We start from the raw sequence: 24525 nt of genomic DNA on the forward strand, positions 1-24525 counted from the left end.
ATGTAAACCTCACATACATTTATATGATATTTTGATCACATTTTAGACTTAGGAGAAACTCACAGGCTGTATCTTGACAGAAGATGTGATTTAGTTTGCTTACAGAATATTTTATACCTTTTGAATTTATTGTCAACATTTAAGTTTTGGAGATTTTACATAAATTTTTAAAAAATGTTTAAGTTTATTTATTTTGAGAGAGAGAGAGAGAGAGAGAGAGAGAGAGAGCGAGAGCGCACAAGTGGGGTAGGGACAGAGAAAGAGGGAGAGAGAATTCCAAGCAGGCTCCAATGGGACTCAAACCCACAAACTGTGAGATTGTGACCTGAGCTGAGATCAAGGGTCGGATGCCTAACCATATGAGCCACCCAGGTGCCCCTAAATTTTTTTAATATATAAGGGCTGCACTAGTGGGCCTGTGTTTTGACATAGCAATACAATTACTGTGGTTGCACAGCAGCTGCCCTCTTTAGATGGGACATGGAAATCTAGCTCCACATAATCTTCACCATTCCCCATTATCTTTCTGTCTGCCCACTCCACACACTACTGTTACCTGACTGACTCCTAACTAAATCATTTGATATTGTAGCAATTACCTTAGAGATTGGCTTCCAATAATGGTACATACTGTTATAATAGCTAAAGAACCAGTCAAAAAAAATTGTCATATTATTTCCCATTAGGTACTTACAATCTAAGACAGATGAGACTAGTATTGTCTAAATTTACCTATAATTTGCTCTTATCTCATACAGGCTTCCCCTAAACATTAAACTAAGGGTGATCTTAAATTATTCAAACCAAAATATTATGAGTATCATATCAATTATATTTCATCACTACAATGGTATAAGATGGTCCTGTGCAAACTGTAACATATTGTCATCCTAATTATACTCATGGACAGTATCTGCTTCATCATTGAATTTACAAAAATATCCATAACTCCATCTTCTTATTTAAATTTTGAGATACCTACAGTTTCTACTCAAAATATTTATTCACTTATTTATTCTTTCAATAAATATTATATGCTAGGCTTTATTCTAGGTTCTGGAGATAAGGTGGGAAATGCAATAAACATATCATTTAGCCTTCTAGAACTTATATTTTGGATACAAACAATTAAGATGCAATACAATATTATGGGGATAAGATCTATGAATAAAAATGAAACAAGCTAAGGGATGAAAGGTGATATGTTTGTTCTATTTTACATGAGGCTTTTAAGAAAGACCTCATGAGGAGGTGATATTGTAACAAAACCCTGAAAGAAATGGGAAACTGAACCCTTCAAAGGAAGGCTTTTGAAGGCAACAGCAAATGTGAATACCCCAAGAGTGCTTGACATCATCAAAGAGGTAGTAGCCCAGTGAAGCTACCACAAAGAGATTTGGGGGATGAGTCATAGAGAATGAGGCCAAAGATGTAACAAACCAGATCAAATAAATAGATTATAGGAATGAAACTTGAAGCCTTTTGAGACTTCCCCATGTTCTGACAGAAAGTATGAAGAATACGTCAAGAATACCATATGATTTCACTCCTATGTGGAATTTAAGAAACAAAACAGTTGAACATAGGGGAAGGGACGGAAAAATAAAATAGGGTAAAAACAGAAGGGAGGCAAACCATAAGAGTCTCTTTTTTTGAATTTTTAAAATATTTATTTATTTTTGAGAGAGAGAGAGACAGAGACAGAGCACGAGTTGGGGAGAGACAGAGAGAGTGAGACAAAGAATACGAAGCAGGCTCCAGGCTCTGAGCTGTCAGCACAGAGCCCCATGTGGGGCTTGAACCCACAAACCGAGAAATCGTGACCTGAGCCAAAATCGAAGTCGTTTTATTTAAAAAAAAATTTTTTTTTCAACGTTTATTTATTTTTGGGACAGAGAGAGACAGAGCATGAACGGGGGAGGGGCAGAGAGAGAGGGAGACACAGAATCGGAAACAGGCTCCAGGCTCTGAGCCATCAGCCCAGAGCCCGACGCGGGGCTCGAACTCACGGACCGCGAGATCGTGACCTGGCTGAAGTCGGTCGCTTAACCGACTGCGCCACCCAGGCGCCCCCGAAGTCGTTTTAAAACTGAGGGTTGCTGGAGGTGAGGTGGGTGAAGGGTGGGGTAGATTGGGTGATGGGCATTAAGGAGGGCACTTGTGATGAGCACTGAGTGTTATATATATATAAGTGATGAATAGCTAAATTCTACTCCTGAAACCAGTATACACTATATGTTAGCTAACTTGAATTTAAATAAAATCTTGGAAGAAAAAAAAAAGAATGCTTAGTTTAAAACAATATTGCGTTTGGATTGTGACAGTGCTTTGGGCATTGGTTTCCTTATGTCAGGTTCCCTGGGTCTGAATTCTGGATCTCATGTGTGTTCTGACCTCTCCTTATGCTCCAGGCAACTGATAGTCCCACACCCCGGCTCCTTCCTGACAACTAGTTACTACAGACAGGCTCCCTGATCTCTAAATCAAGTCCTTGACCTTTCAATCTTTAAGAGGATCCTAATGGTTATGTCTTATACTGATTTCCTGGCAACTTGACCTCAGGTTGAATCTGATCCTATAACTCAGGCTGTTCAACTTTAGCTTGTTTTCCTCCTCATTATCTGCTTTCTTGATCCTTAGTTTGAAATAACAGTTCCAAACTTGCCATTTGGCCCTGATCATGTTATAAGAGTTCAACCTCTCTTGTCACAAACGTTTGTTGCACAACTGCCTTCATTAAACTGGATAATTAAATTAAAGAAAATATAATGCCTGGAAGACAACAACTCCCAATATTGTGCCTGACCTTTATGCCTACTGAGGTCATGCTAGTTTCTTGCCAATATAAACCAACAGCAAAAATATTTTTTTAAGTTTCTCTCTTTTCACATGCAAATGGTAATACACTTTTTTGTTCACAGTGGTTTGCTATTCATAAGAAAATGTTTTGGAGCGCATGGGTGGCTCAGTCGGTTAAGCGCTGACTTCGGCTCGGGTCATGATCTCATGGTTTGTGGGTTCGAGCCCCGCGTCAGGCTCTGTGCTGACAATTCAGAGCCTGGAGCCTGTTTCAGATTCTGTGTCTCCCTCTCTCTCTGACCCTCCCCCATTCATACTCTGTCTCTCTCTGTCTCAAAAATAAATAAACATTAAAAAAAAAAGAATGTTTTAAGTCAATGTCATGACTTACTCTTATACCACAAAGAAGTGTTTCTCATCTATTCTCATGTTGTTTTTTTTCAACTGGATGTGACTACATGGTGGCTGTAGGGAATCAACTCCTTGGCACCTCTATAAGCCATCCAAAGCATACCATTTAAGAGTTTTTTCATGCAGGTGGGTTTCGGTGGGTTTTTTTCAGAGTTATCTCAACTATGTCTGAAATTCAATTAATTACAGGTGTTTCTACATAAATCATAATAAGAAATTGTCACCCCCCCAGCTACATTTCACCTATATTTCTGAAACATGAAAGACCAAAAATAGAGCAAAAAATATCATACCACTAGTGTATTTTAAGACCCTTTTTCACCCCTCTGAAACAAATAACTTATTCAAACAAGATAGATATGAGCAGTAATATATTTCAGAATTAGCTCATAATTCTGAGCTTCGAAAATATATTTTCCTAAGTTCATTTTTCTCAAATATTATCTATCCTAAGCTTTTAATCATATAGAATTAATTCCAGAGTATTTCATTTTTAATTTTGTACTTCCAAAATAAGAACATGCATTTTATTTTTTATTTCAACAAACACCTACTTACTACCTCTGATATGCTATGTTCCACATTCTGGGGAAGTAAAAAAAAAAAAAAGAAAGACATAGTCCCTTGTGCAAGTTGTTCGTAGTCTAGAGTGGAAAACTGGCAAGGAAACCTTTGGTTATAGTATATATGGTACTTACAATATCAGACGTTTATAGACAGTGTAATCCATAAGAAGGAGTAATCAATTTTATTCAGGTGATAAGAGATAAGGCAAGTGAGGCTTCAAACCTACATATTGGAAGAGGTAAAACATTGAAGTAAGATACCTATAATATCTTCAAATTCTGTGTCTTCAAAAGTAATGTCAGATCCTTGTTGTAAAAAGTGTATTAAACTTGGCACTAATAATCCCAGGTGTATTCTTATACTATCCTAAATGAAATTGTTCTGGCTTTTAAATCTTGTATATTTTCTCACCATGGAAGATAATTCTCAATGCAAAGTGGGCAACATGTGGATGGATAGTTATGAGAAAAATGGTGATCATTCCCTTTGCTCTAAATGGGTTAATTTAACCAAAGACAATGATGTACTATCATAGATGATGGAGTTCTTCCTAATGATTTTATAGAGGGAATGAAGCCAATTTTATTGGGATACCAACATCTTTTTACCCATTTCAGCAGCTTATCATTAGAAGCACATCAATTGCATTCCTAAACAAAAATGTATTCAGACCTTTTAGGCAGCCTCCTTTGTATTTAACTTAACTCGTACCCTTGGCTCATTGTAAGTGGCATGAGGGAGTGTATTGCCCGTAATACTGCCTACCCTGAAGATGCTTACATTAGTTTTCTGTTTTTTCCCCTGCTGATGTTGATGCTTCATCTGAATCCCTGGATATGAGGGGAATGTTAACTTTAGTGGCCTGTAAAATTCCAAACCAGGTACCTGTGATCTAATTTCTGCCTATCAAACACCTTTTAGCAATTTAAGCTATATGAAAATGTATCACTTCATTTATTTCCAAAAAATAGTGAGTATGACTATAGGAGATTAGTAAAAAAGATTCTACATCTAATTCTAATATAAATAATTTTATTACATGTTGTAAATATCCCAATACTTACAAAGTTTAAAATATTTTTATTCATTTTCCCATTCATAATTTTATAAAGAATTATTGATATTTTGACAAATAGAAGCAGTTGCAACCAATTAAAAATCAATTAGATAATGGTTCTGAAGGTATAATAAGATAAGAGATTCTGTGTTAGATTTTCTATTCATTATCTAGTCTTCTCTTTCTACGTGTTCTCTCAGGGTAATATCTTCCATGACCATGATTTCAATTCAAGCCTAGAATTCTCTGTCCTGGATTTCAGGGCCCTGTATTCTGTTCCTTAACAGATGTCTTTGCTTGGATGTCCTCAAGACATCTCACTCCCAATTGCAGAAATGGTCTCAGTATCAGTCCTGTATTCTTGTATCTTCTTTTATCTCTATATTCCTTATACTTATCAGGTTTCCAAGTCAACACTTTGTGACCTATCACAGACCCATTCCTTTTCCTTTCCATTTCTTTCATATCCAAGAGTTTTCAAGGTCATGAGATTTAAATCTTATGAAAATTTCTTTTCATCCATATTCTCCTTTCCATTCTTACTGCTATTACCCTGGTTCTGGTGCTGACCATGTCTCTCCAGAGCATTGGAATGACCCCTGACTGAGGTCTTCCACTCTAAATCTTAGACTGCTTCCTTCTCATGCTTGCTGTGGCCAGAGAATATCCATGTGTTTAGCAGATGGATAATCCATCTGTGTTTAGCAGATGGATAAACACATGAATATCCATGTGTTTAGCAGAAGTTAAGGCTATAAGGTGTCTTTTGAGGTAAAAGATTTTAGAGATCCAGTAGTTTGAAATTCTGAGAATAAATTTGATCAGCCTGTCAATGTTTCATGAGAGAAGATGGCCTAGTAAGCATTAATATTTAAGAGAGTTTGCCAGAACAAGAAAAAATAATGACAGTAGAAATGTGAGAAAAGTAACCTTCTAATCTCATTAAATTGTGTGATTACGGGTTGCCCTATTCTTGACAATAAGTAGAGATTTGGTTTTGCTTTTGTTTTTGTTTTTTTCAATGTGTGCACTAATCCAATATTAGGTTGTCTAATTTTCAAGTTAACCACTTGCTGCAAAGCACACTAAAAATCCTTAGGATGTAGTGAAGCATTTGACTACTTGTTTCTAGAAGTTTCTTGTAGTTGCTTGCTGTCTTTCATAATTTGTCCCACCTGATAATTTAACTTCACAATTCCTGTCAGATGGACCTTCAACTGATGAAGTGGAATGGTAAGAAGAGCAGTGCAGTGCCAGGTACCCGTATTTACTTAACGAGTGTTTGAAAGAGAAAACATTTGTGCGGTACATTCTCAAGTCTCACAGGTAGCTATGAAAATGATACCACTAAAGCTGTTATAGAGCAAAACAGAAATACAGTCATTTGAAGTACTTAAGTTAGACATCTTTCTCTTTAAGATCATAAGGAGGGTTATTAAATGTAATACCCTCCACATTACAATCAGCAAAGGATTAGAAAAGTGAACAACATTGTTATAGTTAATCACTTGAAACAAACATCTGAGTTCCCTTGGTATTTAAGAGCTACATATTATACTGTACTGTACCAGCTATTATCACACTTAATTTGGAAAGGTAGTTAAGCCGAATAACAACTCCTAATCAGCACTATTTCTGTAAGAGCAGTGCCCTATCTCTCCTCCCTTAGATGATGCACACTTTAATAAGAGAAACCAATAGAGTGTGTAACACATTGTTTTGCAAAGAACCTGATACTGCCAAAAGCAATAAGCAGTGTGTTACCTAACTCTAATGCCTGTTTTCCAGTAAGGTATTTGGGCTAAAATGAAAAACTGATTCAGGACAATCACTTGTGATATTGCTAAGCCTTTATTCCTATACAGATAAAAGAAGAAACTATTAATGATGTTTAAATGAGATAGGGGTGTGGAGAAAAGCATTTTCTACCATTTTTTAAAGTCAGTACTAATCTAAGATCTTTGCAAGGCACACGGACCTAAACACTTAACAACTAAATTTTCCACGAAATGTATGGATAGAGTTACTGTAAGTCAAAAGTTTTCATATTTCACCTACCTGATATATCCAAGTTGAAACATTTCTAGTGCTGTGTTGACTGAGTTGTTTGACCTCAAGGAGTGTAAACAACTTTCAAGACGGGTCAACTAACTGCAATTTACAAAGCATTCAATTTTCATCTTACTTTAAAACAGAATGCTACTACTGCTATTAACCTCATACTGTGTTCACTCACAGTAGTTCCACAACCTTCTGATAAGTTTCATTGGGACTAACGTACTTTGTTCCTGCTTTAACTCTACTGACATAATTTTAACTGTACATCCACAGGACATTCATTTGAGCTTTGAAATTACTTTCAAAAAATATAAATAAATTGAAGGACAATATGTGAAAGTCAGTTTGAAAAGCAGTTAAATACTGAGCAGTGCCAAATATCAGGACATTTTCTTACCTAAACTGGCACTCAGTTGATGTCTACAGCTTCAGATTCCAAGGTATGACTTAGATATGTGGTTCCTTTGGGTCATCAGATTGCTCACACAGGTACTTAGCTAGCTATCCTATTCTTCCTTCTTCACTTGTGAAAGTTGGTCCTGACTGGACTCTGTAAACCAGTAGGAACTTGGACATTTGCCTTTAGGCTACAGCTGGAGGATTCCTATAGGTTCCAGGCCTCCATTGCTCAGCTCCATGAATCTTTTATAATTTAAAAGACCCCCAAACAATAAGGTAACTCAGAAATCCTCAGAGCCACAATTTCATTATCCACATCTCTTCATTCAAGTGAGAAAGTGCAGGTCTCCTATTGTGAAGATTGTATTTAATCTTAACTGGATTTAGCATTATTTTTGTAAACAGACTAACCCACTCTAAAGTCTAAATAAATCCTTGAGTCCAATTAATTTTTTGGTTAGCCTGACTGAGGATTTTCTCCTTGAAGTACAAAATTGGAAAGCCTACGAGATAGTCCATGTGGCTGATTTTCATTGAATAGTTGAAAGATACACTGCTAACAATAAATGAACCAAATGCCTATATTTTAGACATTCAGGTTCCTTCTCAACTCCCTTCAACCTCTAGAAGGTCAGAGACACTTCTTGAGATATAGGAACAGAGCTCTGATATAGGGAGGGAAAAGAGATGGTAACTTAGTTAGTACATCCCTTAGAAATGCTGGCACTAAGCCTGAGTAAGCACCAAGATGACTAGATGATAGGCAATGGGATGATTTATGAGTTATCTGAAATATCTGAACCATGGGAAGGATGAGGTCTGTTTTGTGCCCATCTCAGCCTATCAAAAATTGTGTGTGGCTAGAGTGACCCTTGTGGTTCTTATTATGGTTGCAAGACACCCTCAGGAATAACCATCAGGAAACTTTGGGGGGGAACAGGGAGTTTATCACTTACATTACCTAGGAGCTTCACAGCACATGTGGGACCACACAGCAAGGTCATGGGCAGAGAGGGAGAGAGTGGGTCTATAGTTCCGCATTTATTAGAGTTGTGGGGAGGGGAGGGCTCTAGGGCTTCACAGTCTCCCTCTTTATTGGGTGAATTTAAAACATAAGAGTGGGAATTTAAAGTGTAGGAGGAGAAGAACACGCAGCCCAAATTGTCATTGATCAAAATCAACCAGTATCTCTAAAACAAAGGAAGTCCTTGGGGTGGAGGTGGCAGAGGCCACCCAGCTCTTTGTCTGGTGTGACTGGTAATTTTGAGTGGATACCATTCTGATGCTTGGGCAATCAAAGCTTAAGTCAGGCACTTGCATGAAGGAAGGAAGGAAGGAAGGAAGGAAGGAAGGAAGGAAGGAAGGAAGGAAGGAAAAATATAAGCTCTTAGGGCTTACACTACAAGGTCAAACTCAAAGCTAAAGTGAGAGGATTTGAAATCATAGGGCAAGACTGAGGAAGAAGTAGTAAATCTGATTTAGGCACAGAAGTTTCAGTGCACTAATTCAGAATCCCACAGAGGGTTAAGTACCCTGGATAACTCTCTTAGAGGTAAATCCCTCAGAATACATTCTGACTCTGCCAGAGTATTTTAAATTTAGTTCCAGCTATCAAATGGCCTTCATCTTCTTTATGAAACTGATTGTTAAAGGAATCTGGCCTTGTTTTGATACAATTCACTTTCATGCAGGTGGGATATAGGTTCTATTTCAACAAACATTTTTGGTCCTTAGCACCCTCCACGTCCTATGGAATCATGGAAGTAAATCAAAATAGCTTCTGTTGTGGGGGAATAGTCTATCCTACTCATTAGCGGTTGATGCTGTGGAGACGTCTTTCTCCGTGTCTAGGACCGGGCATCTAGCCAAGTCTGGAACTCTGGCAATTCTCTTGTTAAGCATGGATTATGTGGCCATGTTATTGAAGGTCCACATTTACTACTCAGAATTTCATTGTCACTACTTGTTATAGCTTGGTCTTTGGGAAAGTTAAGGTTGCCTCAATACTTTAATCAGTTCTAACACAGGCACTTCAATGGACAGCTGTGGTGAGTGCTCAAAGAAAATGCCTGTAGGACAGAAAACAGGCGACTCATTGCAAGGAATATAGATTATAGATGTGCATGGAGCATTGTGTGCTTAAATCTTTTCAGTGGCAGGTGATTGAGATATGGGGGTTCTTGTGAGAGGTGCACAGTAAGTGTCATTAGGACATGTTAAATTTTTGGAAAATATTTGAAACAGCCACCAAAGCATTAGGACAGCCTTAGTCTTGCTGTATGGGTAGGTCACATCAGTTCTACTGAATTCAGAGTAAGAAAGTTTCTAAAAGATTAGCCTGCAAGGTAAGCAGGTTTTTTTGTTGTTGTAGCAGCTGAAAGATTCTTACACCTCTGCCCTACTTGGTATCATCATCCTAGAGGGGATTGCTCCTTTTAAGTAAGGCTTTAAGTGGACCATGTTTGACAGCATGAAAGGCATAAGGTGCAGTGGGTACTGCAAAGAAAAGTATGTTCAGATCAAGTGGGATGATTACTATTGAAGTAGAATGAGATATATAGCAAAAGGAGTAGACACATTTGAATCTGCCCCTTTTCCATTTTCTCTTAAGATTCTGACATTTAGTTCTCTCCTCAAAGCCTAATGGCCTTATAAAACAGGGACATATTGTTCCTTTTGTTTCTAAGCACTTCAGAATGCCTCTCTGGAAGTCTGAAGTTATATAGTCTTGGGATCAGTATGCACATGCAAATTTGTAGGCAAAGGTAAAGAGAATTTGGGTTTTTCCTCTGTAAAAAAATGTGCAAAGTTGGGATTTTAAGTAATCAACTAGGAAACTCAGTAATCTAGCCACAGTTGATTTGTCAAAGTTATAATTATTAAAGGACGTACAAGCTCTTAGGTTAGGTAAGTACCAGAAGGCTCCCTTGTCTCTTTTGTTAGCTGGGGTTCCAAAATGATGCAAATAGAGGAAGAATTAGAAGAGGCTAGAAGAGAGAATGTAATGTTGTGCCTAATCATCTTTGTAAAAGTATTTTATTAGGATATTACTCTTTTCTCACAGTGTCAGGAATTTCATAATCCAGACTGGCATCTCTCTTAAATTATTCTAAGGCCTTAACAAATTTAAAGAGTTGCAACTGCTTAGAAAAGAATTTCTGACACCCCTAACCAAATAGTTAAATAGTGAAACATCTGGAGGTACATATCTGACAGTTGTATAGCCCAGCTTCTACCACCATTTGGTCAGGGGGAGGTGATGTAAGAAATAATTAAGAAATAGATGAGAATGATTGTGAAGCAAATAACTTCAAAAAGTACTTCTAAATGGGTAACTCTCCTCTTGAGAACTATGAAACCAGTATTTTTCCTATTTCTGTCAAGAATCCAGGAGGGTTTATGAATCCCTCCCAATGCATGACAGAAAAAAAAGAAAAGAAACATTGTAGCAAATAGAAGAGAGCCTTATAACCTGAAGCTGATGCATTTGTTCAAACCTGCATATTATCAAACAGAAATGTAGTTAGAGATCTTTAAATAATTTGTCTTTAAAAAGTCTAAACTTTAAGCACTTGTATGCAATCTTAATGTTGATATATATTTTCCAATGCAAGGAAGTTATGAATCTGATTTGGACTTTTGTGGATAGAGCACAAGATAGATACCAGAATAAGGGTAATGAGGAACAAAGTAATTTCCCTTACCCGGTCGATATGCAGGGATTCATCAATGCAGTAGTGAAGAGAAATTTGCGGCTAGCTCAGAATTCCCACATTGTATATATATCATAGTTGTATTAGTCTGTGTATACATGCAGAGAAATTTGCTTATGTTCTTTATTTATGTGTTCATGATTGATTCTACCATGAGTTTAGTTTTTCCTAACAACACTTTTGTGTTTATAAAGCCCTACGTTAAAACACAGCTCTTTAAGTAAAGTCTCAATTGTATATATTATTGAAAATACTATTGCTCAGAATTGACAAACAAAATAAGCATGTCCACTTGCAAAGTGATAAAACTCACACACATTCACAGGGGATATGTGATGGTTAGTGAGCTAATTAGGCACAAAGATTTATAATATATAAGCTCTTGATCCTATGGAAACCTTGAAGTGAAAAAGAAGCCACAATTCCTGAAAGAACAGCATCACTTACAAGGCATGAACTAAAGCACCTTCTGTGTGACATAAAATGAGGCAGTTATACTCACTGGGCATTACCCTTTCATGTACCAGCCTCTTTCCTATTTCTATATTACTTGAGTAAGTTCCTTAGTATGGGATTAGATAAATAAATCTAGAACCTTACGCTGTAAAAATCATGTATTTATATAGAAAAATCTCTTATCATGAGAGTAACTCAAACCATGGCGATAAGCAAAAATGCATACTGTTAAACTTTTGAAGCTTTTTTTAAACCGTGTAAACAGGAGTGCCCCCTTACGATACAGTCTTGCTCAAGTCTCTCTCTTAAGGTTGCCTAATTTTTTCTCCTGTCTTGATCACCAGTCTTTCTCAGAACAAACTCCTTTGTTTTATTCCAGCATATCAGGCCGTAAAGCAATGTCTATCATGAAGTGTAGGGTCAAGACGTTGAGTGGTTGTTTACTGAATGGTAAGTTAGATACAGCAGAGTCATCCAGAGCTCACTTTGTACTTTGGGAGACTGGGATACGGAGGAAAATTATAATTAGGAACATATCCAAAGGAGATACTAAAAGCTCTACATATTACAATGTGTTTCTCGAGGAAAGACAGTTTTTGACCTTGAGTAGCAGCCTTGCCTAGAATAGGCATGAAAGCCAGACAGCACTGAAAATGGAGTCTTGTGGCCCCTTTGCTCAGGTCTAAAAGCCTGAGCCAGCATCATTCATGCCACACACTTACTTCTCAGATACCTAAACAAAAATGACAGATCTAATTTTATTATCCTTACTCCAGCAAAATACCCACTGTCATCTGTAAGGACAATATGATCAAGTCCCTTGGCTAAAGAATGCATTTCCTCAGCCATAATATCCCTAAGGCTTCTAAATAAAATGGAAATTCAAACTTTACTTTTAGAAAAAAAATCACTATGTTGCATTTCTAAAAATAAGTTTTGTTCAGAAAGAGCTTTCTGTAATGCTAGAGGGAGGCATTCTAGCTGACGTTTATAGAAAGTGGCAGTCGAGTCTCCTAATTGATGTACAGTCAACAGTGTGGCATTAACTCTAGTCACAGGTAAAATAAAGGTAAGAGATAGATGATCTGCAGCCCAGGGAGGAAAAACAGAGAGCAGCAGTGATGAAAGTCTTTGGTCTTCTGGGCCAGACTCAAATGCCTCCAGGGGCCAGACAGGCAATGAGCATTTAGAGCAGTGGGTGTCATATAACATGGAGTGTTAGGAACTGTGATGCATCAAGCACACACATCTAGGGGCTGTGTTGGCTCATGAATAGTTTGTGATTCTGTATTTACAATTGGGAGCATAGGAAAGTGGTTTCGCTAATTGGGATTGTTTCCTTCCTGGGGGGAAAAAATTGGGAACTAGAGAGAAAAAAACATTCATATTACACAGCTCAACAGTTCTTTGGTTATTTTATGTGATGTAATTCATTAAGTCTTGTTGAGGCAAAGTCAGAAAGGCCTGTTGGTATTTTCCCTGTTCTCACCAAAGCAAAGGGTCATAATGTTGATGAACAGTTGAAGCCTAAGAGGTGGCCCTGAGATTTACTAAGGAGACCCTGACATCTACTGTTCTGTTCTTGTCCTCCTTTGCTTACTTCTGCATTTTACACACCACAAACACACATGCCATAATCATTTGTAAAGAGCAGGGACAAATTATATAACTTTGAGAGAATTACTTTTCCCAGATGAACCTGTTTTCCTATCAGTAAAATAGGAATAAAATCTTATGCTACCTTCCTTACAAGATTTAGATGGAGAGAAAATTGTTAGATAAAAATAGGGTTTCTAAAAGTAAAATAACTGCATATTAAAGTGACACTTACTTATAATTATGAGACAATGATGATTCCTTACAATTAACTAAATTTTAATTTTAACCGGCCTCTTATTCAACAATTTATATATGGCTCTATCTCCTTCTAAAATTTGTAATAATACCATATACATTTTTCTATAAGAGTAACATATATATGAATACATATATAAATGATGAAAATATTTCCTGCTCTGAAAATTCTCATGTAGATGTGGAAAACTATGTGAATAAGTAGTTGCATCTGTCATTCTTTACAATCACTGTTATTGAGACCACCGCTATGTGAAATGCAGCAAAAATCATCCATTATATATCATTCCCAGCCGAGAGAAGCATTGCTAAAACATTGTAAAATACCATCTTGGTAAAAAAAAAAAAATCCTACTGCTAAAATTGAGGCAGAAGATTTTTACGCACCAAAAAGATAATAACACATATTCTTTCATAAATTATAAGACCTAAATTGAAAGAATACTTTGGAGATAAAATAAGTATAATTAAGATCCCAGGACTGTGTTTTCTATAACCAAAAAAATAAAACCTTTTCTGTTTGAAACTGTACCAGGAAAATGTACGATTTTTGTGTCATTAAGAGAATACTTTCATGGAATAGGACCATTTTGCCCTAATGAAAATGGTCAAACATTGGAAAAGAGTTGAAAATAATATCTTTATTTACCCCTTGGAAACTTAAAGGTCAAACCTTATTCAGTTGGAAGAAGCTTTTCCTTTCCTTGAAACAAAGTCCTTCTGTATGATGATTTGTTTTATATCATTTGATACACCAAAAAACAATGGAAGACATAAACAAAACACGTAAGACTTCACTAACTGATACCTTTCAAGAATACTTGAGAAACCCTCAGAAGAATATTGCTACATCCAACCTGAAAAGCTACCTGGTAATCAAGACGCACTTGGTAACAGCTGCATTGTTTAATGTCATAGGTCAGAAATGTCCCATAACTATAGCGTTTCACTCATGTATTCACTAAACAAATACCTATTGAGTATCTACTGTGTACCAGTACTAGGAATGTATCTGCAAATAACATCCCTGCTCTCTTGGAAATATCCAGTGCAAGAAGCAGGAAGTTGGCCAGGAAGATGCTCTGATAATGTGCTCCTTGACCTGAGACCTGAAGGAAATAATGGAATGAGCCAGCCATTTCAGAGTGTTCCAGGCAGAAGGAAGAGAAAGTCACAGTGGCCAACGATCTGAAGGCAGGAATGTGCTTTCCATGTTTGAAGACAATAAGGAGGCCATTGTAGATGGAGTAGAGAGAAAGGAAAAGTTGTAACCTCTGTAACATTAGGTCATATAGTCTGTTGAAGATCAAAGACTTTTATCCTAATATGAGTGAGATGGGAGACACTGTAGCATTTTAGGCAGAGGAGTGACACAATCCAGTTCACGTTTTGAAATTAACAACTCGGAAGTATGTGAAGAGTGTAAAGAGGAGTGTGCACAGAGAGATCACTAGAGGTTCTTGAAGTAATGCAGGTGAGAGGTGATAATGACTTGGATAGCAGGGAAGTAGGTGAAGATAGTGCAACTGCCTGAATTTGCTAGAAGTGTGGGAAAAGTGGTCAAAGATGATGGTAAGGCTTTGGCCTCAGCCATCAGAAAGACAAAGTTGCCATTTACTAAGGAGATGGATCTGAAAGTGTACACAGAAAGTTAGGTGTCCCCAGAAAAAGAAAGACAAGACATAGCTTTTGTGATACAAGAGAAGTCATTTTAGGCCTCCAGCAATTTTCTGTGAACTGTGCCCTGACCATCTCTATTTGCCCAAGCACACTTCTTACAGAACTTTCTTGGAATTGCAAAGAAATGCAAAAACTTTAGTAGTTAAGGATTTTAAGGGGACAAAGGGAACCCAAAAACTAAGAGTTTCTACTAGGCCTGGAAGTAACCTTACCATATCAGAGACAATAAATCAGAGGAGGTTAAACGTCATTAACATAACGTAGAATGTATGTATAGGCATGTTTCCTTAAGATGCATGTCATGTGCAGCCTTAGGCCCATCTGTAAATACAATGACAAAACTCCCCTTTCTGAATATTCATCTTAACCATCAGTGAAAGAAACTCACTCACCCCTGCTTAGAGAGCCACAACTTTGGAGGTTTTTCCCTGTGATCTCCTTATTTTCTGCAATTAAAGTTTCCTTTGTGTGACAACTCCACCTGGTGTAGTCTCTATCTGTAACTCACCAAGGGGCAAACTCAAGTTAATTCCTTTACAAAATTTGCAGACTCAGGCACTGAGGGGAATTAAGAGTTCAGTTTTGGAAGTATTAAGTTTGAGATACATTTTCCACATGTAAATTTTAGAAGGCTAGAGATAAAAATTAGGAGTTAGTGTTTAAAGATACATAAGACTATGAGATTTGATGAGATCACCTGCAGAGTACAGAGAGATACAAGGACATGTCCTACCACTAAGCCCCAGGACACAGTAACATTTAGAAATTGGGAACATGAGGATGACTCTGCAAAGGATAGTAAGAAGGAGTAACTTAGTCAAGGAAAACCAAGAGAATTGTATCCTGGGACAAAGAAAATGAATAGTCCTTTCTACCAAAGTAGTCATGCATTGTTGGTGGGAATGCAAACTGGTTCAACCACTCTGGAAAACAGTATGTAGGTTCCTCAAAAAGTTAAAAGTAGAACTACCCTATGATTCAGGAGTTGCACTACTAGGTATTTGCCCAAATAATACAAAAATACTAATTCAAAAAGATACATGCACCCCAATTTTTATAGCAGCATTATTTGCAATAGCCAAACTATAGGAACATCCCAACTGTCCATCAGCTGATGAATAAAGAAGTTGTGGTAATATATATATATATATATATATATATATATATATATATATATATATATATATTGGAATATTACTCAGCCATAAAAAAGAATGAAATCTTGTCATTTGCAATGATGTGGATGGAACTAGAGAGCATTATACTAAGCAAAATAAGTCAGAGAAAGACAAATACCATATGATTTCACTCATGTGGAATTTGACAAAACAAAACAAATGAACAAAGGGGGAAAAAGAGAGGCAAACCAAGAAACAGACTCTTAACTACAGAGAACAAACTGACAGTTACCAAGGGGAGGTGGGTGGGGGATGGGTGAAATAGGTGATGGGAATTAAGGAGGGCACTTGTGATGAGCACTGTGTGAGGTATGGAAGTGTCGAATCACTCAATTATACCCCTGAAACTAATACTACACTGTATGTTAACTAACTGGAATTTAAATAAAAACTTTAAAAATTTAGTAATCAACTGTTAAGTACAACTGATTAGTTAAGTAATGAAACCTGAGAGACCATTGGCTTTTTGCAGTGTGCAGCCCTTTGGAAACTTTGAGTAGAGCACTTTTGAGGAAGAGATAGGAAGAAAACCTGATAAAGAGTGAAATCAAGAGAGAATGAATATCACTTCCAGCCAAATGGAAAATTTACCATCCCACTTGAAACAATCAAAGGAGAAAAAAAAAACCAGACAAAATATGAATTAATGGTTCTTAAGACACTAAATACCAGGCAATACAGGGCAGTGATGCCTAAGACATGAGAACAAATAGGTTAGCCCTATAAATGCTCCAGTTTACTGTCTTGAGACAGTTTCCCAATCATAGCACTACAAGAAGGAACCAGCATAGAGCCTAATGGAATTGGAATGAGACTGGGAGTCCAGGAAACTGAAAAAGCTACAGTTCGCAGGAGGGAGCAACACAAGGAACTTCAAAAATCTTCGTAATATTGCCATCACTTTTTCAGCTGAGCCTTGATGAAACTATGCATGTAAGTAAGTTACCTGAGACTGGGGAAAGAATCAACTGAAAGGATTGCAGGGAATAGTATGTGCCACTCACACAGGACAGGAATAGTGACCCTTCCCATCTGCCAAATTAGCTCCCACATGTCACAGGGCTTTGGGTAATCAGAAGTGTCTTGCCTCAGTGCTGTGGGTCCAACCTAACAAATCTTTTTTTTTTTTTAAGTTTGTTTGTTCGTTTGTTTAAGGAAAGGCATATTCAACTGGTACAAATGATAAGTATATTTCAAATGCTAAACAGTAAGCATCTTTTGGTAAGTAACCAAATAGGTGGACTATAACTGAGACATAGAAATGATAGTTATGTCAAGCTTGTGACCTGGTAAAACTGGGCTTTTCAGTACTCCTGTGGACACTTCATTACACTCACCAAGCCACCATGTTTGCTAACACAACAACCAATTAGGTCTGGTCTCAAATTCCACTTCTAGGACAATAGCATCAGGAATTCCAGTTTTAATGAATACAACAACAGTTTCTCTAGCCACTGGAATTTGGAAACATATCCACATTTTAAGACAATACTTCTCAAAATACAAAAGTTGCTTGCTATTGAAAAGCTCCACACCACTTCTGTCTTATGAACTGTACTGCATTTTCATGTTTCATTCCACCTTCAGTTAGTGTTAGAAAGACAAGCACTGGAACTCTGCCAAGACCTACAACTCAGTAGTAACTTACATAACAACCAGGTTTTCTACAAAACAAATTTTTTTTTCACAAGACTTAACCAGTAATCAACAATCTGTTTGGATGGTGGTGCATTGGCATCAAAAGGCCAATTGTGAAAATGAATGCCTTCTATTTTCCACAAGAATGGTGCTGTACTCCTTACTTCTTAAGTTTGTCTATAAATTTGTTTAAGGTTGCACTGGTTAGGTTGTATAAGAAATCTCACTTTCTGGTATGTGACTTCCACAGGTCTGGGCAGTTTCCTTGAACCATGTGAATTTAGTTAAAAACAACCAATAGCATTATGGAAGAAGTTTAAGAAGTGAATACAGAAATGATGTGAGGGCACTGGTCTGTTTGAATATACGCCACTTGAAATTCTCAGCGCTTTGAGTGTGAAGCTGGAAGTAATAGGGAGTGAAATGAACTTCCTAACAAGAAACAGCAATCCTTCAGTCCCGTAAAACTGAAGCAATAGATAGGAAGCATCTAGATAGGTTTAGCCCCCCTAGGCTACAACTCTTGGCAAATGTTCTGCTCTTATGGGGGCATCTTAGTGGAGTAGTGATAAATTTCTTCAGTTCCCTTGTCTACACGGAGGTCATGTGTGCCTGACAGTTATCTCTATTGCCCTTCAGAAACTCCATAAGTGTGACCAAGAAAGGAATATGTTACTCATTGAAGACTGTGGTCTAATCATATAGCTGGACCCTGGGTGACAGGGACACAGGTGGTGGCAGGGCACCAGGCTCCACCAGGCAGTGAGTGTCTCCAAGGAGAGCTTGGTGACAGTTGGCCCATAGCATAGAGAGCCAATATGTATGCCAAGGCCCAATGGTTATCTTGTTTTCAAAGAAGGAAAATTAAGGAATTGTAAACCACATTAATGGAGAAAAATTTTATGAAAAGAACCTACTTAATTAAAAAAAAGACTTATAGAGAGAGGCAGAATTTTTGTGTGTGTTTTTGCAGGGAGAAGTATATGGATATACGTGCAGTTGGGCAGGGGTGTCTTTTCATGATTTTTCAGGATTACTATAGTCTCTGTTTCCAAGGGGTAGACCAGAATTTCTTGGCTATGACCTCTTCACTAACTTCCCTTACTTTCAGAATAAAATTCAGAATTTTCACCGTGTCTTACATGGCCTGGCTACTGCCTGTCTTTCCATCTTCGTCTGCCATTCATCCTCTCTAAATTCATTCTGTCCTCTAGCAATTTCAAGATGTGTGCTTTCCTACTTCTTTACTTAAAAAAAAAAAAAAACTGGTAAGAGTTAAAGCCTAGATTCTCTTGAGAGTCCAAACTCTTTCCAACTTATCTAGCTTCCTTCTTGCTAATTGAAATCTGATTACAGTATATGGGTGGCTTTAGAGGCCATCTTAAAGTGATATACCCACCTCTTTGTACTATCAGTACAGAAAAATAGGGTAGAATATGCCTTTAACTTGGGAGCCATCTGCCTCACTTACTGACTCCCAAGAGAGAATGTCAGTTCCCATGCCACTGTGTGGCCTTTCCAATTCAGGGATTATCGAGTTCCTGCTGATGACTTCTGCTCCAAAGGCTGCTTTTAGCAACTCAGAGGCCTCAAGTTGATGGAATCTGTATTTTTAAAAATGCTGCATTCCCTCTATTCTAAAAATAGCTCCTGATGGTTCTCATCATCTAAAAGCCCCTTGGATAAATTAACCCAGATGTACATCTTTGAATTTATAGGATCTGGCTAGGAAATTTTCACATGGGTATAAAATTCCAGAGATTGAAGATGAATGAGATGACTGTATAATATTTTGTGCTCTGTGGATATAACCTGCTATATACATCTAAGGCACAGTAGAATGATAGTAGAAAAAAATGGAGAGAACTACCAGTCAAACAGGAAGGCAAGTATCCTCACTAGCTTACAGTCAGGTTGGTAAGAGACAGCTGTGAATTTTGATGTTAAAGGACCCATGATCTGGATGAATGTTTCCCACGCTTTTCCCTTTGTTGTTTTTTCCATGGACTTTGTCTATTCTGTAAGTTTAATTAAGAAAAGAAGAAGACTGGGTGGGGGGTGGTGGTACCTGGGTGGCTCAGTTGGTAAAACGTCTGAGTCTTGATTTCAGTTCAGACCATGATCTCACGGTCCGTGAGTTTGAGCCCAGTGTGGGACTCTGCACTGATGGTGCAGAACCTGCTTGGGATTCTGTCTCTCCCTCTCTCTGCGTGTTCCCCCCTCTCTCAAACTAAATACATAAATTTTAAAAAATAGAAGAAGAAGAAAAAACTAAGTTTTTCTATGCGTTAGTGTCATAGAGTTTTCTAAACTAGCAAGAAAGTCAAGGGATTATAAATAAACCTTCTTTCACAACTTTTTTTTTCTTCCTCCTTCTCTCCTTATCTTCCTCTTCTTCAAGTAATATTTAGATTCTCTGGTAGAATTCAAGGGCCCTGCTTCACTCTCATCCCACTCCAGATGCCCTTTCTGCCCAAGGGTAAACAACTAAGGTGGGAAGGGTTCTGGAAATCCTCCTCCTTCCTGCTGCCTCAGACTAACCTCACAAATGTCACCCTTACCCTCATTTTGTGGGCTACACACCCCCTCCACTTTTCCGTTAAATTCAGTACACCGAGTCTTTGCAGTTCTTGCTAAAGCAATGCCATCAGGAATGCTTCTCTCTTGCCTTGTCCCATTTGTCCCTCAGGGACACAGACCAACATCACTGCTCCTATCTATCACTCCATTTAAAAATGAGGTAGGTATGTTTTAGGAAATACGGTTACCACACCATTGTAGCCTAGAAGCATATATATCCCACTTCCCCAGGGAGATCGTGGCCACTCTCTCCACAACCTCTCCAGAGCTGTATCTCCTTTATCTCTTCAGGCTCTGAGACACCTGTCTGATATCTTTTGTTCTAGGGAGGAGGATGGAGAGATAGGGGCCATTTGGAACTATTGAGGTTTGGGGATCCTAGCCTTCACAATCGATAAACTGGAAATTTTGCAAACAAACAGACAAGCAAAACCACTTCTGTATGACTATTTTTCACTTCTCAGGATTTCAGTTCTAGTGTAATTAAAACTCAGGGCACTGCTGTTGGGATACCACTGGTAAATATTTTAATGTCTTTTCCATTAAAAACCTCCAAATTACTATCTCTAAGACCTGGAAACTGAGTCAGATGTTAACATATTCAAATGAAGAGGTCAGAAAGAAATTCACTGTTTTCATGAAGAATTACATGCATTTAAAAATATCTATGGTCTGAATATTTCTACAGAGGTATGAAAAGAACTTACAGCATCTCATGAAAACACAGTAGGGGGAAATCACATAAAGTTTCAGTGAGCAATGATAAATGAAAAATAATTAGATAAAGTTAGCATTTATTTTTTTTTAATTTTTTTATTAACATTTATTTATTATTGAGAGACAGAGAGAGACAGAGCATGAGCATGGGAGGGGCAGAGAGAGAGGGAGACATAGAATCTGAAGCAGGCTCCAGGCTCCAAGCTGTCAGCACAGAGCCTGACACGGGGCTCAAACTCACCAACTGCGAGATCATGACCTGAGCCAAAGTCAGACATTCAACCAACTGAGCCACCCAGACGCCCCTAAAGTTAGCATTTCTAATTTAAAATATATATTATGTAATTGATAGTCACTTAATGGGCTGTTATACTGTGCTTTAGTAGGCAAGAAATAAATGGACATTATTTGATCTGTGACTGTATTTATTGCCATGCAACAAATCATCCCAAGACTTTGTGGTTTGAAACATCAGCAATCATGTCATCATCATCTCTCATGGTCTCTGGGTTTAGAACTTTGGGAGAAACTGGACTGGATGCCAGTACAGGGTCTCTCGTGTAGTAGCTGTCAGACCAAGGTTGGAAATGGAATGGTGGAGAGTTAGAACATCTAGAGACTTGGCAAGGCCTCTCTCCATCAGCAGTGTGGTCCCAGACCTTCTCCGTGCTGTCTGGTTGTGTGAGTTAATTGAAGCTTCCTCACAGCTTTGGTAAGCTCAGGGCAGTTGGACTGCTTACCTGGTAGCCCCAGGATCTGGTGTGAAAGTACTGGTGAACAAGCAGAAGCCTTCTATGAACTAGCCATGGTAGTTACATAACATTACTTCTTTCCTATCACACCACTTCCAAGATTTAAAGGGAAGGATTATAGATCCCATTTCTCAGTGGGAGCAGTGTTAAATAATATGGGATCATATTTTAAAATCTCTACTTCTGTACTTTGGCCAAAAATTATTTGCATTAATCCCACATTCAAACTATAGTCACTTTCTCCTAATAGTTCCTACAAATTTGATCTCATTATAGCATCAGGCTCAGGCTTGAAGCCCAGCAACTCATTACAGATGGGCATGAGGTTCCCTGGGCTAGTTTCCTTGGATCACATCTCCTCAAGCATCATCCGTCTCCATTTTAAGATGTGCAAATTAAGATTACAAAATATTTGCCTTCCATGCACTCAATATACAATGGCGGGGTAGGCATAGGATAGGCATACACCTATTCAAAAGGGGAAGGGGCACAACCATTCAAAAGAGATGGTGGTGGAAATGGGAGGCACAAAGGTTACTGATATATAGCCCAATTTTTTTCTAATTGAAGTATAGTTGACACAGTGTTACATACATTAATTTCAGATGTACAACAAAGTAATTTAACAAGTCTCTATGTTGTGCTGTGGTCATCACAAGTGTAGCTACCGTCTGAAACACTGCAGTGTTTCAGTTGCAGGCACATGTTTCCAGTTCCTTGATTAGGAGCCAGTTCTCACTGGATTTAGTCTCCAGAGTTCTTCCATCTTGTGGGATCATCGTTCCATCACTAAGTTATCCTTCCTTTCCCATAAAGAAAGGAGACTGTGTATGCAACTGAGGCATTTTCTCAGACTCTCTCCTGCCTATAGGGATGCAGAGATCCAAATACTATTTTGCATTGTCCTTGTTCTATTCTGTCCGCACTGATACAATTACTTTAAAAATGATATGGGCTTTCTGTGTATCAATTGATTATCGAGCTCATTAGACAGAAATCAAACCCACAAATCTTTTTGAGATAACCTCTTTTACCTTGTGTTCCCTTTGCAGCTTTTATTGGAAATGCTCCTAAGATTCATGGGGACCTATTGTTTAACAGGAGGGAGGGGGTGGGGTATCTGCCAGGCATGCTCTTAAAATATTCAGAAGTCTTTTTTTTTGTTTGTTTGTTTGAAAGGATCTATGCAGCACGAAGTTATGTTTTTCTGAGGTCTTAACAAGGAATCTTATAGGCCTACCCTGGATTTGGTCTTTGCCCTGAAGCCATTTCTTAATTAGAATTATTTTATTTTATTTTATTTTATTTTATTTTATTTCATTTCATTTTATTTTTATTTTTTATTTTATTTTATTTTATTTTATTTTATTTTATTTTATTTTATTTTATTTTATTTCATTTCATTTCATTTTATTTAATTTTATTTTATTTTGTTATTTTTGCGATTTGAAGAAACTGGGAATATGAAATGACCCAGCAAGCCCTGGATCCTTTATGTTTTCTCCAAGTTTTACTAGAAAATCAAACATTTCCCTTTTGTATTTCATATGTCTATGCCTCTAACCAACCGTACGTTGTTAAAAGAGCTTGTACTTCCAGTGTTTTGCCCCCAAACTTTAGCCAGTTCCATCAGTTCATAAGGTACATTTTCTGTTTTCAGTATTACCACAATTAAGAGCTATTAAGCATTCTACCATTTCATGAAATGAATCTCTTCCTCCAGCTTCAAAAAACAATTTTCTCAATTCCTGTTCAGCCCTCATGAACAACCTCCTTGAGGGCTGTCCAACTTCCATATTTACAACCTCAAGTCTCCTCATCCTCTGCCCATTACTTAAGCCAAAGCCAATGTCAGCTGTTTTATTTTTATTTTGTGTGTGTGTATTGGAACTCTTTCATGTTAAGGAAAATAATTTGAAAACAATTTTAAGGGTAGTTGAGGCACAATGTTACATTAGTTTTGGGTGTACAACATAGTGATTCAACTTTCCTACATGTTATGCTCATCACAGGTGTAGCTACCGTCTGCCACCATGCAAAGCTATTCCAATACCAATGACTATATTCCTGTGCTCTGCCTTTTATCCCTGTGACTTATTCATTCCATAACTCCAATCCATTTTAGGTTTGTGATACAGATTCAGTCCACTTCAGGATTCCAGATTTTGTTCTGATTCTGTTACTGTGCGAAAAATTAACTCAGAACTTAATGGCTTCATACAGCAATCATTGTGTCATCTCTCACCATTTCTGTGGGTCAGGAATCCTCATAGGATGTGCAGAACAGTTCTGCCATGGTGTCTTCAGGAAGGTGCATTTGGCTGGTGGCTGGAGCTGGAAGAGCAGGGAGCTTGGGCAGCTGGCAGCCTGCCAGGCCTCTCTCATGCACTCTCAGGTCTTGCCCCTATGGTTTCGCATATGGGCTATTAGTTCTCCTCAGAGAATGGCAGCCTCAAGGCTCTCGTACAAGCACTCCAGTGAGCAACACAATAAATATCTGTATTTCCTTTTGTGACCTAGCCTCAGAAGTCACTTAATATCATTTCCCTGTAGTAGCAAATTCTCCCAAATTAAGGGAAGAGGACATAGATGGACCCTCCCTCTCTATGAATTTGGGACTGTTTTAAAACTGCCATTATGACTTTGGCTTATTTTAATCATACTTT

At 37.8% G+C, this 24525-nt stretch overlaps 1 pseudogene; it reads right to left on the minus strand.

The window, feature by feature from the left end:
• Nucleotides 1-17595: 17595 nt before the first annotated feature.
• On the minus strand, nucleotides 17596-24244 carry LOC128316172 (protein tyrosine phosphatase type IVA 1-like; annotated as a pseudogene).
• Between the last annotated feature and the right edge of the window lie 281 nt (nucleotides 24245-24525).

The sequence above is a fragment of the Acinonyx jubatus genome, chromosome B3, assembly GCF_027475565.1.
Source record: "Acinonyx jubatus isolate Ajub_Pintada_27869175 chromosome B3, VMU_Ajub_asm_v1.0, whole genome shotgun sequence".
Classification (NCBI taxonomy): domain Eukaryota; kingdom Metazoa; phylum Chordata; class Mammalia; order Carnivora; family Felidae; genus Acinonyx; species Acinonyx jubatus.